This window comes from Symphalangus syndactylus, chromosome 14, assembly GCF_028878055.3.
Source record: "Symphalangus syndactylus isolate Jambi chromosome 14, NHGRI_mSymSyn1-v2.1_pri, whole genome shotgun sequence".
Classification (NCBI taxonomy): domain Eukaryota; kingdom Metazoa; phylum Chordata; class Mammalia; order Primates; family Hylobatidae; genus Symphalangus; species Symphalangus syndactylus.
The window spans coordinates 32,563,190-32,581,735 of NC_072436.2; the positions used below are offsets into that span (position 1 = coordinate 32,563,190).

Genomic DNA, 18,546 nt, shown 5'->3' on the forward strand with positions numbered 1-18,546 from the left:
GATTTAACTTTTCTTTTTCTACTTAGCTGCTTTTTATTTACTTTGCTTGCCTAATATCACAGGATCCTTTGGGTGTCGCTTCGCCAGCCTGAAACAACTGTGGCCATCAGTGCCTCTACTTGAGTTTGCTTGTGCCCACTGGGCTCGTTCTGCTTACTTGGCCCAGCAGGCTACGCTCATACTCCTGGCCTGGATCCTACGCCCACTACGGGCGAGCCAGGTGCAGAGCAGCGAGCGGTGTGTGAGTGAGCGAGCGCAGAGTCAGGCCACTGTGCACAGCTAAGCACACTGGCTGCTGTGGCAGGGCAAGAAGCTCCACGCACTGACGTAGGCACTGTTTCTGTTGAGGCTGCGGCTGGACCAGGCATACTACAAGCAGCTTTTGATGCAGACGCCGACATCGGGACGAGGGGAACACGGTGACGCCCCGAAACTCGGAGACACCAGCAACAACGGAGCCCCAAGGGGTGGGGGGATGTGCTAGAGCTCTCTCATAACTGCCGCCCACAGCACAGCAAGCCATGGGTGGCGGATTACATTTTTCAGCTAGTTCACTCCCGCCACCTCGCTCTGGACGGCTGCTTCCCGGCTGGCTCAGCCGAGCCGCCACTTCCGGTCACATGGGGCAGCTGCCGGACACCAGAAGACGACGGAAGGTCTACAGTGTTACAGCTCCGACCCAAGAAGTCCCAGGGTCTTGGCTTCCAGAAGGGTTGCGGCTTTTCCCTCCCTCAGTCCAACGAACAGGAGCATGTCACCTCCCGCAGCTCGGGGAGCTGGCCAGGAACGTGTTACAGCCCCTTTCGCTCCTGTCCGCAGCTGGGCGAGGCAGCCAGGAAAACATTACAGCTCTTCTCACGCCCGCCATTCAGCAGGTCCTGACTTCTTGTGTGACATCCAGAAGAATGGGGTTACATAGACAACTGGAGGGTGAGCAAAGTGGAGAAGTTCTCAGCAGAGAGGAGACTGGAGTGAGTTGCCCCTACCCGCAGGTGGGTAATCCTGACGTGTGGCTGAGCCTGGAGTTTTCGTGGGCTCAGAATGGAGGAAGTGTATGCCAATTGGTTCATGGGCAGGCCTGGAAAACCACCATTTGATTGGCTGAAAGGCATCAAGAAAGTTCTTACTCCAGGTTGCCAATCCTACTTGGAACTGGTAGCCTGGTTTTTAGGCTCCAGGCTGTCTTTGGCTTGAAGGTCAGGTTTCACTGGGGACCCAACCATTCCTCCTAAGAATTTTTCTGCTTCCTGCTGCTATCACTAATTGCTTTGATCAGGACCTCAAGTACTATGTTGAATAAGAGTGGTGAGAGTGGGCCTCTTTATTTTGTTCCTAATCTTAAAGAAAAAATTTTCATCTCTTTATAATTGAGTATGATGTTAATTGTGGGCGTGTGATATGTGGCCTTTATTGTGTTGAGATACATTCCTTCTCTATTTTATTTATTCAATTTTTATCATAAAGGATAGCAAATTTTGTCAAATGCTTTTTCTGCATCTATTGTGATCATTTTATTATTTATTATTTTAGTGTTCTGTATATATTTGAGATTTGCATATGTTGAAACAGTCCTGTATTCCAGGAATTTGATCCTGGTGTATGATCCTTTTAATGTGATGGTGAATTCAGTTTGCTAGTATTTTATTGAGGAATTTTGCGTCTAAATTCATCATATATTGGCATATAATTTCCTTTTCTTGTAGTATCTTTGTCTTGCTTTAGTGTCTGGGTAATGCTGGCCCGAAAAGTGAGTTTGGAAGTGTTCTCACCTTTTTAATTTTTTGAAAGACTTTGAGAAATATTGGCCTTTATTCTTCCTTAAATGTTAGGATGTGCAATTTACCAATGAAGCCATTTGTTCCTGGTCTTTTCTTTGAGGGAGGTTTTTGATTACTAATTTTGTTTTTAATTTTTTATACTTGTATTTTAGGTTTTGGGTTACATGTAAAGTTTTGTTACATAGGTGAACACATGTCATGGGTTTTTTTTTTTTTTTAGCAACTTACCCATTTCATCTAGGATATCCAATTTTTGGTGTACAATTGTTCATAGTAGTGTCTTAAGATTCTGTATTAGTCTGTTTTCATGCTGCTGATAAAGACATATCAGAGACTGGGCAATTTACAAAATAAAGAGGTTTATTGGACTTGCAGTTCCACGTGGCTAGGAGGCCTCACAATCATGGTGGAAGGTGAAAGGCATGTCTCACCTGATGGCAGACAGGAGAAGAGAGTTTGTGCAGGAACACTCCTGTTTTAAAACTATCAGATCTCAGGAGACTGACTCACTATCACAAGAACAGCATAGAAAAGACCCGCCCCCATGATTCAATCAACTCCCATCAGGTTCCTCCCACAACACATGGGAATTGTGGGAGTTACAAGATGAGATTTGGGTGGTGACACGGAGCCAAACCATATTAGATTCTTTGCATTTCTGTGACATCAATTGTAATGTCTCCTCTTTCTCTCCTTTTTTCTTAGTCAGTCTACCTAACAGTTTGTTAATTTTATCTTTTCAAAAATCCAACTCAGTATATTTTTTTCTATTTAAAAAAAATCTTATTTTATTTATTTCTGCTCTGATCTTTGTTATTTTCTTCCTTCTACTAACTTTGGGCTTATTTTATTTTTGTGGGTCCTTAACATGTAAAGTTAAGGTTTTTTTTTGAGACTTTTTATTTTCTTTATATAGGCCTTTATTGCTTGAAGCATCCCCTTTAGAATTGCTTTTGCTGCATCCCATAAATGTTGGTATCTTGTGTTTCCTCTTTTGTTTCAAATAATTTTTCCATTTCCTTTTTGATATCTTCATCGACCCATTGGTTGTTTAGGAGTATGGTATTAAATTTTCACTTATTTGCGAATATACTCATCTTCCTTCTGTTGTTGATGTTTGGTTTCATAAAATTATGGTCAGAAAATAAACTTACTATGATCTTAATCTTCTTAAATTTGTTAAAACTTGTTTTGTAGGCTAACACATGATCTATCCTGGAGAATGTTCCATGTGTGCTTGAGAAGCATGTGTATTCTGATGCTGTTGGATGGAATTATCTGTATTTGTCTGTTAGGTCCATTTGGTCTACAGTGAAATCCATGTCCAAAGTTTTCTTATTGATTTACATCTTGATAATCTACAAATTGTTGAATGTGGCATATAGAAGTCCCTTACTACTATTGTATCATTCTCTATTTCTCCCTTCAGAACTCTTAATATTTACTTCTCATTTATAGGTGCTCCAATGTTGGGTGCATATATAGTTACAATTGTTATATTCTTTTCATAAGCTGACTCCTTTATTATTATATAATGACCTTCTTTGTCTCTTTTTACAGTTTTTGACTTAGAGTCTATTTTGTCTAATATAAAGGCTATGATTTAAATGCTGATGTTCCCCCCAAAATTCATGTGTTGAAATTCTACCCCCAAGATGATGGTATTAGGAGGTTGGGCCATTTGAAAGTGATTAGGTCATGGGAACAAATCCCTCATGAATATAATTATTGCCGTTATTAAATAGACCCCAAAGAGCTTGTTCACCCCTTTATGAGGAAGCACCTAGAAGGTATCATTCATGAGACAGAAAATAGTTTCTGTTGTGAGGAAAATGATTTCTGGTTGTGAGGACACAACTAGAAGATATTATTCATGAAACAGAAAATGGTCCCTCACCAGACACTAAATCTGCAAGTATTTTGATCTTGGACTTCCCAGCCTACGGAACTGTGAGAAATTAGTTTCTGTTACTTAAAAGCTTCCCTACTTACGGTATTTTATTATACCAGCTAAAATGTACTACAACAATAAGTATAGCTACTTCTGTTCTCTTTTGGTTTCCATTTACATGTAATATCATTTTTTTGTTCCTTTATTTTTAGTCTACATGTGTTCTCAAAGGGAAAGTGAGTCTCTTAAAGGCAGAATTTAGTTGGATTTTTAAAAATCCATTCAGTCACTCTTATTTTTTTTCCACTGGAGAATTTAATCAATTTACTTTAAAGTAATTATACATATCTTAGAGTGATTGAAAGTTCTGTGGATGAAACTAGTTTTTAACAGGTAACTTATTATATCTCATAAATCTCAATGTGGACATTTTAAAATAAAGCATTAAGATGTTGATTAAACATCTGACCTTAAATTTGATGTGTCTTTCAATTATAATTTGTAACTTTTTGTTTTTTTCTCTATAATTTGTAACTTTTTTCTTTCTCTTTCTCTTTTTGTTTTTCTTTATTATAGTGGTGTAATTTAAAATCAGTGGCTTCATAAGCTCAAAAAAATTTGTTTTCTATCAAATCAAATATATGTTTATATTTGTATGTCTATATATGTTTACAAAACTGGTGGATAATACCTGCTTAAATAATTGGTTTTCTAGAAAATTATTGCTTTCAGGATGTCCGTGGGGATATAACATTAAATGACTGCATTACTAGCAAAGTTATCATATGGCTCAAGACTTTGTTTGTAGGCTGTGGTAACCAGCCTTTCAAATAGACCCCCGTGATCTCTGCCTCCTGGTATTCACATTCTCATGTATTGCTTCTCACATTTTACTAGGCTTGGTAGGTGTGATCATTAGCCTATGGTAGAATAAAAATGTAAGAAAATATTTTTATAAACTTGGAGATATGAAAAGTTTTCAAAAGTCATAAACAATACTGTGAAGCAAGATAAAATATTTACTTGTCTAAGTATAAAAGCATTAACAAATACTATGGCAAAACAAGGTTAAGAAACATAACATTTACTTTCATTAAAAGTTTAAACAATAGCACCATAATTTGAAGAAAATTTTTAAAAAATACAAAATAAATATTTATAACAAAGAAGAATCTACAAATTTTTAAGGTGAAATGTAATAAAAACAACAAATGGGCTAAAAGCAAATGACTAATATCTTGAGGTAATAGCAATAAAATTGTATTAACACATTAAAATACATGATAATTCAAATTAAGGGAATAATAATATGTCATTTCTGACCCATTTCATTAAAAATTTAGAATGAGAGATAGTAACTATTGTAGTCAAGGGGATGAAGGAAATGTTACATTATAAATAGTATAATCTTAAGGGCAATTTAGTAGGATATATCAGCATAACAAAGTGTACCTTCCCTTTAAAGCATTGATACTCTTTCTAATAACAGTATGTAGAAAAAATTACACATATGAAAAAATATATGACAATGATATTTATTACAGCAGATTTTATAATAATAAAATGTTAGAAATAACACAAATGTTCATTGATAAAGGAATACATAGTTATCTTACATGCATATTGTTGAACCCCACATAGCAATTAAAAACAGTGATACGTATCTATATGTAGTGACCAGAAATTATATCTAATATTGAAAAGTAGATTAAAGTAGATTATCTATGTGATACCAAAGGTACAGGCAACTAAATAAAAATAGACAAACTGAACATCATCAAAATTAAAAACTTTTGGCCGAGTGAGGTGGCTCACGCCTGTAATAGCAGCACTTTGGGAGGCAGAAGTAGGGGGATCACTTGAGGCCAGGAGTTTGAGACCAGTCTGGCCAACATGGTGAAACCCCATTCTTACAAAAAATACAAAAATTAGCCTGGCATCGTAGTAAGAGCCTGTAATTATAGCTACTAAGGAGGCTGAGGCACCAGAATCACTTGAACTGGGGTGGCGGAGGTCTCAGTGGGCCAAGATCGGGCCACTGCACTCCAGCCTGAGTGACAGAACGAGATATCACCCCATAAAAACAAACAAACAAAACAAAACAAAACCTTTTGTGCATGAAAGGAAACTGTCAATGAAATAAAAAAAAGCAGCCTACAGAATGAAAGAAAACATTTGCAAATTATGTACCTGGTAAGAGAGAAACATCCAGGATGTACAGAGCATTCCTAAAACTCAATGACAACAATAAAATCTCAATTCAAAAATGAGATTGAATAGACATTTCTCCAAAGGAGACATACAAATGGCCAATAAGCACATGAGAAGATGCTCAATATCATTAATCTTTAGGGAATACAAAACAAAACCACAATGACATACTATAATATGTCACAGTGCAAAAATCACAGCATTCCTATACACCAATAACAGACAAACAGAGAGCCAAATCATGAGCGAACTCCCATTCACAATTGCTACAAAGAGAATAAAATACCTAGGAATCCAACTTACAAGGGATGTGAAGGACCTCTTCAAGGAGAACTACAAACCACTGCTCAAGGAAATAAGAGAAGACACAAATAAATGGAAAAACATTCCATGCTCATGGATAGGAAGAATCAATATCGTGAAAATGGGCATACCACCCAAAGTAATTTACAGATTCAGTGCTATCCCCATCAAGCTGCCATTGACTTTCTTCACAGAATCGGAAAAAACGACTTTAAATTTCATATGGAACCAAAAAAGAGCCTGCATGGCCAAGATAATCCTAAGCCAAAAAAAAAAAAAAAAAAAAACTCTGGAGGCATCATGCTACCTGACTTCAAACTATACTACAAGACTACAGTAACCAAAACAGCATGGTATTGGTACCAAAACAGAGATATAGACCAATGAAACAGAACAGAGACCTCAGAAATAACTCCACACATCCACAACTATCTGATCTTTGACAAACCTGACAAAAACAAGCAATGGGGAAAGATTCCCTATTTAATAAATGGTGTTGGGAAAACTGGGTAGCCATATGCAGAAAACTGAAACTGGACCCCTTCCTTACACCTTATTCAAAAATTAACTCAAGATGGATTGAAGACTTAAACTTAAGACCTGAAACTGTAACAACCCTAGAAGAAAACCTAGGCAATACTATTCAGGACATAGGCGTGGGCAAAGACTTCATAACTAAAACACCAAAAATAATGGCAAAAAGCCAAAATTGACAATTGGGGTCTAATTAAATTAAAGAGCTTCTGCACAGCAAAATAAACTATCATCAGAGTAAACAGGCAACCTACAAAATGGGAGAAAATTTTTGCAATCTCTCCATCTGACAAAGGGCTAATATCCAGAATCTACAAATAACTTAAACAAATTTACAAGAAAAAACTAACTCCATCAAAAAGTGGGCAAAGGATATGAACAAACACTTTTCAAAAGAAGACATTTATGCAGCCAACATACATGAAAAAAACCTCATCATCACTGGTCATTAGATAGATGCAAATCAAAACCACAGTGAAAAACCATCTTATGCCAGTTAGAATGGCGATCATTAAAAAGTCAGGAAACAACAGATGCTGGAGAGGATGTGGAGAAATAGGAATGCTTTTACACTGTTGGTGGGAGGGTAAATTAGTTCAACCATTGTGGAAGACAGTGTGGCAATTCCTCAAAGATCTAGAACCAGAAATACCACTTGACCCAGCAATCCCATTAATGGGTATATACCCAAAGGATTATAAATCATTCTACTATAAAGACAATTATTGCAGCACTATTCACAATAGCAAAGACTTGGAACCAACCCAAATGCCCATCAATGATAGACTGGATAAAGAAAATGTGACACATATACCCCATGGAATACTATGCAGCCATAAAAAGGATGAGTTCATGTCCTTTGCGGGGACATGGATGAAGCTGGAAACCATCATTCTCAGCAAACTAACAGAAGAACAGAAAGCCAAACACCACATGTTCTCACTCATAAGTGGAAGTTGAACAATGAGAACGCATGGATACAGGGAGGGGAACATCACACACTGAGGACTGTTGGGGGGTGGGGGGCTAGGGGAGGGATATCACTGAGATAAATACCTAATGTAGATGACGGGTTGATGGGTGCAGCAAACCTCCATGGCACGTGTATACCTATGTAACAAACGTGCATGTTCTGCACATGTACCCCAGAACTTAAAGTATAATAATAAAAAATTCTTCAAGTAAAATGGCAAAAACACCTAACCGAGTGTTGGCCTAAATGTGGAAAAATTGGAATCCTTGTACATTGCTGATGGAAATGTAAAATAGATATAGCTGCTATAGAAACAGTATGGTGGTTCCTCAAAAAACAGAAAATAGAATTAGCATATAACCCAGCAATCCCACTTCTGGACTGGGGTATATTTCTTTCTTATTTTTAAAGAAATGAAAAGCTGGGTCTCAAAGAGATAGTCATATATCCATGTTCATAGAAGTATTATAGAACAACAGCCAAAACATGGAAGTAGCCCAGCTGTTCACTGATACATGAATGGATAAACAAAATGGGATATACACACACAATGGGACATTACTCAATTTTTAAAAAGGAGCAAAATTTTGACAAATTCTGCAACATGGATGAACCCTGTTGATATTATGCCAAGTGAAATATGCCAGCCACACGAAAAAATCAAGTACTGTGCGAGGTACTTAGAGTAATCAAATTCATAGAGAAAGTAGGCGATAAGCTGGGGGCAGGAGAGAGGGGAATGAGAAGCTGCTTTTTAATGGGTATAGAGTTTCAGTTGCACAAGTTGAAGAGAGTTTTGGAAGTTGGATGCCCAACAATGTGAATGTACTTAACATTAATGAACTGCACATTTAAAATGATTAAGATGGTTGGGTTTATGTGTTATGTATTTTTCTGCAATTAAAAAATAAGAAAAACTTAAAGCAGCTTTTGAAATAATATGGACAGTGTATTCCTGTTTTTACAGAAAATACATACATAATCTGCATGCATTTGTAAAGTATATTGAGGGCTAAAACTCTGAAAATTATAAAAGATATTAGGGTGGAAATAAGTGAATTTTCGCACTTTGTAGTTGAAAAATTATTTGCTTTTTTATGAGTATGTATTATATTATTTAATTTAATACCACAGAGAATTGAAAAATAAAAAAAGAACAACACATTAGTGGTTTGTAGATTTCTCATGTAAAATGATAGCTTGATAGACAATTTTACAGCTCCTCTCATTTGTCTTTCACTCAAATTCTTTAATTTGGAAATTACTAACAACTGCAAATGAAGATATTAGGTTCACACTTGAATTTAGAATCAAAATCACCTTAGCTAGGGGTTATAGGAAAAGGAAGCCAGGAAGTTTGCATCCATAGGTAATACTGATGGGCAGCCACCCCAATACTCTATAAACTCTTTTTTTTCTATATCTTTTAAAGTTGATGTTCATTTTTGCCATATTGCATTAAAACATTTCATTATGTGGCAAAGAAAAGCATGTGAGTCATAGTCCCATTTATTATTTTATCTAAATTAGTCCTGGACAATTACCTAGCTACATAGAAGCTAACCTCCCAAGTTGGAGAGAAGGAAAATAACTTCCTTTCCTACTCAATCAACTGCCCAATCCCTAATTTCCCTAGCCTCTTTTATGTCAACTACCAACTGTGTTTTGTCTGTAATCATACTTTTGAATAAACAAGGTGTATGGGAGTCCCGAAAACACTGTTATTTTCATGAAGCCTGTCCTAGTCTATTAAATAGGGAAAGTCACTCTGAAGGCATTACCATTGGTCCTCAGTGGGTGTGGGGGTTGGGGATAGCATTGGAATTTATCTACAAAGTAAGTTCTGCACCTTGTTATAATGTTCATGCTGGTTCCTCTTCCACCTACTTTCAGTATAGTCTCAATAAAGCTTCTTCTTTAAGGGTTATGCTCCCCAGGATAATTTGGACTTTTCTGTAAATAAAGTAATTGAGTTAAAGGGCTATAAGCTAGGAGTGGGGTATAAAATTTATCTGAGAATGAGTATATTATTCATTTGAATGGAGCCTGCAGAACCCACAAATTACAATAGCTGTGTGGCAGTCAGGTCTACCTATGTGCATGGCCTGCTATAGCCAGGCAGAAAACAGTACCATGTAGTATTTAAGTAACACTGATAATATTTATTAAGAAGTTGCTTTATATCTTGCACTGTTTTACGTTCTGGGCTTTAGAATTGGAGAGATCTACATTCTAAATTCACTCTATCATTTCTAGTTGTGTGACTTGGGGCAGATTTCTAACTTCACTAATCTTTTGCTTATTTCTTTTTTTTTTTTGAGACGGAGTCTCGCTCTGTCGCCCAGGCTGGAGTGCAGTGGCGCAATCTCGGCTCACTGCAAGGTCCGCCTCCCGGGTTCAAGCAATTCTCCTGCCTCAGCCTCTCCGAGTAGCTGGGACTACAGGCGCCCACCACCACGCCCGGCTAATTTTTTTGTATTTTTAGTAGAGACGGGATTTCACCGTGGTCTCGATCTCCTGACCTCGTGATCCGCCCGCCTCGGCCTCCCAAAGTGCTGGGATTACAGGCATGAGCCACCACGCCCAGCCTTCTTTTGCTTATTTCTAAAGTAGAGATATGAAAACACTTGCTTGGTAGAATTGTTGTGAGGATTAAACCTATCATGCATTTTATGTGTTTAGCAGAGCACCTTACACAAAATAATCATTTGCTTGTATTTTAATTATTTCCCATAGACTGGCCTCACTATAAGTTTTGGTATTCTAGTTTATGACTCAGAAAATCCAGCTATTTTCTTCACTTTGGTTAAAGCATATGTTAATGAATTTTTATTTTCACGCACTGTTTAAAGCAACTTGGTATAACTTCTATTTCTTCTTTCCTTCTCCTGATTCCTTGTATATTTCTTAGTGTCTTAATGGCTGACAGCAAGGTGATGAAATTTCCATTTCAAAATGGAAAAAGTCATACAATTTTCAAAGCAACAAATTTAAAAAAGACTTTTGACTCTGTTATATCAGATGCAATAGAATTACTTCTACTTACTATTGTGTTTTCGATGAATATTGTGGTTCCACAGACTTTGATTATATAGTAATCTCATCCTCCAACCCTCCTTTTATTAAAAAGTAAATGCATATATGTATATATAAATGATGAGCAGATATATACATACACACATAATTTGTTTATTGATTTTTCAGCACCTGCACATTCAGAAACAATCAGAGCAGAGCAAGAGAGATTACCTGTAATCCAGGGTCACTCCTCTCTCTGCCAGAGTGGGCTCTGTAAAAAGGCAGACTAAGTGACCACCTTCCTTGAGTTAACCAGATGGTACTACTTAGCCTGAAAAATATCACCTCCCATTGGGCCTTGTAAGGTCATTGTTAGAATGCAAAACTACTTTCTAGGGGAAGGTATCATATAAAGAGAAGTTAAATAAAATGAAGGAAAAGGAATTTCCAGGACATAGAGGCCTGAATATTGTGACCTTTTCAATTTAAATATTTTGGGGGGATGTGAACCTTTCAGGGTCAGAAAGTGCATTTATGGCCTGAATAAGGGCTGAGATGTGATGAGTGATGAAGGAGAGAATGCTCTGGGAACACACACTGTCTGTTTGAGATTAGTGGCCCCTTGTTGCTTTAATAGGAGTGATAAAGAGGGTTTAGGGTGGGATGGAGGTAGAGATTGGAGTGACCAACTGGAAATACATACAGTATTCACAGACATTTTCTTTTGTCTGAATGGAGATACTCCACTTTGTGGCCTTCATTGACCTCCTTATCACAGTGCTTTTAACTCTGGTCACTCAGTAAGGTCTAGAGCACTTGAGATGTTTAATTATATAAATCTGAAAGCTAATTACATGGTGATGTGGCTGGCTAATTTAGGATTGATGATGTCTGTTTTATGTAATCCGTACACCTCTCAAGTGAAGCAAAGTTGGGTCACTTGACTGGTTTTCCTCAATTTCTTGGATCAGTTTATGAGGATGCAGCTGGGATCCTAAAAGCAGATCTCAGGTTATTATTTTAGAAATTTTATAGTATAACAAGGCAACAGACTACACACAAGTAGAATCATGTTCATAGTTGGTACTAAATGCATCTTTGTTAAATAAATTAATAAACAAATATCACTGCTACTCAGTTCAGTGGGATATTGTGTAGTATATTAGATGATATAATTCTATTTTTTCTTGATATACATTGTGTAATTTTAATAAAGACCAAACTTATATGAGACAGGGTAGGCAATTGCCCCATAACCTCTACTTTAAGGCTTTCACGTAGTGCATCTGCAAAAATCGAAAGCAAAAATAAGTTCTCTATGATGATTCTTATGAGTGACATTTTACCTCTAGAAGTTTGTATTCTTGGAATTCATGAACATCTTCTTTCTAATAGTAACTTTACATTCATTAAGCCTCTTATGTTAAAGGGCTTGATTACATGTCTTGATAGATTTTGAAAAATATTGTAAAAATGTAGTTCATGAAAATCATCAGCAAAAACAATATTGAAGAGATCATAACTTTTATAGGAAAATGAAAGCAAAAGGAAAATAATATTCAGGTATTTGGTCATATTGGGCCCAGAGAGAGAAGAGACCCTATTTTGTCAGAGTAGTCAAGTTGTATTAGTCCATTCTCACACTGCTATAGATACTACCTGAGACTGGGTAATTTATAAAGGAAAGAGGTTTAATTGACTCACAGTTCTGCATGGTTGGGGATGCCTCAGGAAACTTACAATCATGGGGAAAAGGGAAGCAGGCACCTTTTTTCACAAGGCGGCAGGAAAGAGGAGAGCCAAGGAGGAACTTCCAGACACTTATAAAACCATCAGTTCTGTGAGAACTCACTCACTGTCATCAGAACAGTATAGGGAAAACCGTCCCCATGACCCAATCACCTCCCTCCCTCGACATGTTGGGATTACAGGTCCCTCCCTCGACACGTAGGGATTACAATTCAAAATGAGATTTGGGTGGAGACACAGAGCCAAATCATATCACAGGCCTTATCAGTAATTTAGTAATACATAAAGCTGTAGATTTAAATGAATTCATAATTGAACACAAATTGCAACAGATCAATAATGAGTGCTGACAGTTTTGTATTTGGAACAATCCTAAAGTTACATTTGTATATATCTTGAATGTCAATCATAACTGATTAATTAATGGGAAAATGGCAGTATAGAGGCTGTGTATTCACTGTTGTTATAACCATGTATTGTGAGAAATGAATATGTAGTGTTAAGAAAAATTTGACACAACTCCAGGCAATGGAATTAAAATGGCATAAAAAGGACAACATAGGAAAGCTCAGCCTACCTTTCTGTCAGCTTTAACCTGTGTGCCCCTCCCTAAGCAAATGACAGTGCTGCAGATGACACCAGCCAGCAGCCTTGAGAGATACTTTCTGTGATGAATTGGCAGCAGAACAGCAGTGATCTCTACATTTTTACTTCTACCTTTTGTATTAAATTGCACAACCTGAGGACAAGAATTCAGCTTTTTATCTGGATGTGTATTGGGGTTTGCTATGTGAAATGTCTTCATTATTCTCAAATAACCTTTCCCTTGAATATAGAAACTGTCACCCTTGACAAAACATAGCAGTCCAAAGAGATCAATATTCAGTCTCCTTTCCAGATGTTGTAAGGAAATGAGTGAGTTCCCAGAATGCTTTAGACTAATTTCACAGTGAGATGTACAAGGAATAAATTTCTTCTCCCCCCAGCCAGCAATCTGTTAAAGCTCTGAAGCATAAGGCCAGGTATTTCTCACACAGTGGTTTTTGTCCCATTGACTATACGTATGTGCCATTCTTATTCAAGACAATGACTGACTCCAACTGGCCAACCAATTTTCTCTATAGACCCTTAAAACTGCTAATACCTGATGGTGAATTCAACACTACTGGCAGGATACTTGCATTTATATATATTTTAAATATGTCTGTAAAATATGTGGCAATTTTAGCTTGGTGAAGGAATTTATCTTTTCTTCATCTCTAACTTAACAACATACTGAACCACCCTCATAGGGAGAGGTGGTACATCAATCCTGTTGTACAATTACTCTATGCCAGAGAGTCCCAGTGTTAGTACCAACAAAGACCTCAGAATTCATCTGGCTGACTTACTGAAACCTGGAGAGATTACGTTACTCATAGTCTCTTATATAGCAGTACTAAATTTAATTGTAGACTAAGAATAATTTGTAATTATTCTTGATTTATTTAATAACAGAATCAGTTCCAGGAACCAAATCACCAAGTCAAATATTCTTTTTATCATGTACTCCCTGTTAACCAAAATCTCATCATCTAGTTTTTATTTTAAAGTAGGGAAGGGGAAGGAAGAGGAGAAACTATAATTTTTAAAATATTTATGATGAATAAAATATTATGCTAAATATTACCACACATATCTAGTCCCCAGAATGCCCCTGCAAGTTATTTATGAATATCACTAATTTTTATATTCTAGCAAAATAAAATCAGAATATTTAATTACTATTGCCCAATGCTCTACAGTTAACGAAACATCCATGAATCTACTTTGTACAATTCTGTTGCTAAAGTTCAACTGCAAAAAAAAAAAAAAAAAAAAAAAAAAAAAAATTCTTCAGGTTCTTTTGCAGGGGCAACCTGGAGTGCTCTGACTAAATACCAAAGATAAATACTGAGGTTATGTTTTCTGCTGCCCCTATTAGTCTAACTCCTGTTTCCCCTGCCCATATCGGTCAGGGGAACAAAAAGGAAATGTAGGTGAAATAGTTATGGAGAATGAATGTGCTTTGCCTCTCTGTCAGCTCTCCATGGTGTCACTGCAACCATGACTCTTCCATTTCAATTCTATCTCCTGTTTGTAATGGAACTCACCTCTCATCCTTGCTGGTGCTATCCACTTGGTACAGGCTTGTTTTTGTCAACTTGTATGATTCTGTTGCGGAACCAGTTTCACCAGTTGTCACTGCTCGTGCCTTATAATGTCTCCCTACCAAGTCACTGCTAATGTTATTCCTGCTTCCTGGTTCAAACCTTGCCAAAGTCACACCTTGTCTTTATGCTTACCTTTGCTGCCGTCACTCCTTATGTCTCTGCTAATGTTGTCCATTTTAATACCAGCTCCATCAGAGCTGCAGCAAGGCTCACAAAAGTGCAAGAGTATTCTTCTTGAGTCCTTTCATTAGGATTCAACAAAGCCCTTCTCTTTCTCTTTTCTTATGGATGCTCCAGGGTTGCAAATAGTATATTAAGCTTGGTCCCTCACTTTTGAATCAGCCTTGCTGGTTACGTTGTTAATATGTATGCTTATCTTTGCTGCCATCACTCCCTTTGCCTCTGCTAAAGTTGTTCATTTTAATGGTAGCTCTATCAGAATTGCAGCAAGGCTCACAGAAGTGCAAGAGTGCTCTCTGTTTCTTGGGTCCTTTCATTAGGATTCAACAAAGCCCTTCTCTCTTTTCTCCCATCCAAGTACTAACCAGGCCCGACCCTGCTTAGCTTACAAGATCAGACGAGATATGCATTCAGGGTGGTATGGCTGTAGATGCCCTTCTCTCTTTTCTTATGGATGCTCCAAGGTTACAAATAATATATTAAGTTTAGTCCCTCACTTTTGAGTCTACCTTACTGGCTACATTTTTAATATGTGTGTCAACATGGCAGAGAACACTAAATTGATACCATAAATTGTTTCAAAGAAACACTGTTTTATCTTGTTATTATCAATCTATCTCTCAGTCCAGTGTGGAGACCCTTCATCTCTTTTCTTCCTCAGGATGCACTTTAAGGGCACATTTCTGAATACTGGAAGGAGATGTGTGCATCAGGTTTCATTTGGGAGAGAATGTCGAGAGACTCACTCCACATTCCTGATATGATTCTTCAAAAGTTTTCCTAAAAGACTCATTAAATGCTCATGCAAAGAAAACTCATGTTGTAACATCTGACTTCTCAGCATCTCTTTACAGTGTATGTCAGTTAGAGTTCCTTCTGGAAGTCTCACAGTACTCATTCTGCCCAAAATGAAATAGAACCTGTCTTAGTAGGCTGTTTCTTCTTGTTATATATTTTACTAGAATTATTCAATTCAACCAGTGACTACATTCACCTCTTAAGATAACACAGTGGTTTACCCCAGCAGTCACAATTACCCTAATGAGTAAATCTGAAGAGGTTCTTTAAATGAAGTTGCTAGGAAAATATTTCAATAATTGGAAAGAGCATGGGGCTCTTCCAGAAAGCAGCTATTTAGGATGGGTGTCATAATGGTGAGACTCAGAAGAGCATCATATCAAAGAATTCAGTCAATGATAGAGAAATAAAAATGAAGGGAGAGATTGCAGGGAACTAAGAAAACAAACAAAAGAACCCATAGCATCTAGATTGCAATATGCATGAATTTCAGTGAAGATAATATTGCTCCAGATGTGGGGACAGTGGTGGTCGAGGGTCACCACTTTCATGAATGGTCATCAATTTTAATGAAGGCATAAGATGACATATTATTTTCAATTAAAAGAAGAAAATACTCCCAGGGTACATCAAATTCATTGATTATTTTTTCTCCTTATTCCTGGCTGTTTCTACTAGGTGTTGTACTTCTTGAGTTTTTTTCTTTTTTGTGATTGGCTTATCTTTTGCTATTGCTGTGGACTAGATGCCACTTGGCACCATCATATGGGCTCATTTACTTCCTGCTATTTTATTTTTTTTCCAGGTGTCCAGCTTCAATCAGGGTCTGGTGTATTCTAGATTATGAATATTTAATAATTATTCACTTGCAGTGGTTCTCCTACCATGCCATAGAGAAGACATGATCCCTGCCCATGTAGATATAATATGGGTCCAACTATCCTGCTCCTTCCTCCTTAAATGCATCAGCATATATTCAGCCACCTGTCTGTAATGCTGGTTGTTGCTCTTCTGTCCAGGAGCTGGTAGGAACATAGTGACCACAAATATGGCCTAAAAACAGGGTTGAGTGTTAAAAAGATGCACTTCCTTGCTTTTTTATATTTGTTAGCCTTTGGTGAGAATGCTTATCATATCTACGACCTTCACACTCATCCCGACTTCTGGGAAACTTAGTTCAATTTTGTCACTTATTGGAATCTTAGTCTGAAAAACCAGCTGGTTGACTGCATGGGATGTTAATAATTTAATGATATACTCAATCCACGTGGGAAAGCTCAAAGTCCTTTATAGCGAGCAAAAGAAGAGCTAATACCCTAGATCATTGAGAGCTACTACCCTGGATCATTATGGGGTTAAAACCTAGGCCAGGGTATCGTAATACAATGGTTTGGAAATGAGTGAAGAAATCAGAAAGCTATAAATTCAAATCTTGCGCTCCTACTTTCTCAACGAATAACATGATTTAGGTTGTATGAGCTTCATTTTCCTCTTTGTTAATACAGACTTAGCTGTGTATATGACTTTTGTTAAGACTTAGTGAGAAAATGTATGTAAAGAGCTTGGCTCAGGCTCAGAACAAATGAGCACTCATTAGATCAAAGCTCTTATTATGATTAAGAATTAACAGCATCCATTTACAGGTTTTAGTGTTTCTGGGAATATTTGCTCTGCTTTTGCAAATACCTCTTTTGAATGTTGGTTCCTCCTCATGGTTGGTGTAGTCTAATAGGATTGAGGCTTTCTCCTAACTGGGAGAGTACCAGGCTTATGAGTGACTGAGCTCCTGTCTATACATGAGAGAAAGAGACGCCTTTTGGTTTTTCCTTTGGTGGAATTTTCCCTGTGTTCTTTTTTTTATTTTCTTCTCTTTCTTCTAAGACTAAGAAAAGCATGGATGGGTAAGATGAAAAGGACCAAAGAATAACTCATCCTGGTTTATAGGCAAAACTCTTTATAGAGCTTCAGAAAGATGTTACAAGAATTATAGAGCCTTTATACAGCTTACTAAACTACTCTGTGCTTCCTCCAGGTCACAAAGTTTTTGGTTTAAGCCAAAGTTCTCAGCATTATATGTTATCAGAGGATTACTTTTCATTCTCTCTTAGGACCCTTTTAAAACTGGGTGTGATTATTGTGTGTTTCATTACAGATTCATATTTTTGAAAACTTGTCAGGATATAGTTCCAACTTTTTATGATCAATAGATAGAAACAAAAAATTGTCACTGAGCAAAATCAATGATAGTGGATTAAGAACTTTGTAAGTTCCTCCATCACTGGAAGTAATTGTGTTCCAAACATAAAATCAAAGCAGACATCATCATTGCCTCAAATTATGATTGTCACAGTTTTTTTTCTTAAGTTCAATTTAGGCTGAAATGTTTGGATTTGTGATAAACTAAATATCTTTCTGAAATTAATGGGCATTATCTAAGAAGTTCTCAAAAAAAAGCACTTAAAACATAGCATATGACTTGAGATCCAGGAGGGAGAAAATCATTACCAGAGCACATAGAAAATACCAATTAAATTAAGGTTACCACCTGCCTGGTCTCAATCAGGATATTTCACAATAAAAGGTCTGTGTCCAATATCTTGATTGACTTTATTTCTAAACCAATCTTTTCCCTTGAGGTTTGAAACCTTAACTTTCGCTATATCATTCAGCTAATTTCTATACTCATAGCCATGCCTATCTTCAAAGAAACTTATAATTTATTTTTAGGATTGTTATCAAGAATTCTTTTTTTTTTCTTTTTGAGACAGAGTTTTGCTCTTGTCACCCAGGCTGGAGTGCTGGATCTTGGCTCACTGCAACCTCCGCCTCCCAAGTTCAAGCTATTCTCCTGCCTCAGCCTCCTGAGTAGCTGGGATTACAGGCACCCACCACCACACCCAGATCATTTTTGTATTTATT

The 18,546-nt window shown here is 37.1% G+C and overlaps 1 long non-coding RNA gene across 4 annotated transcripts in view; it reads left to right on the plus strand.

Moving 5' to 3' along the window:
* Positions 1-625: 625 nt before the first annotated feature.
* The window catches only part of LOC134732324 (uncharacterized), a 364,373-nt gene continuing 346,452 nt past the window's right edge, over positions 626-18,546 (plus strand). For all 4 annotated transcript variants that reach the window (XR_010115359.1, XR_010115362.1, XR_010115360.1 and 1 more), the window contains exon 1: positions 626-992. This is a non-coding gene — a long non-coding RNA (uncharacterized lncRNA). The remainder of the gene's footprint in view (positions 993-18,546) is intronic.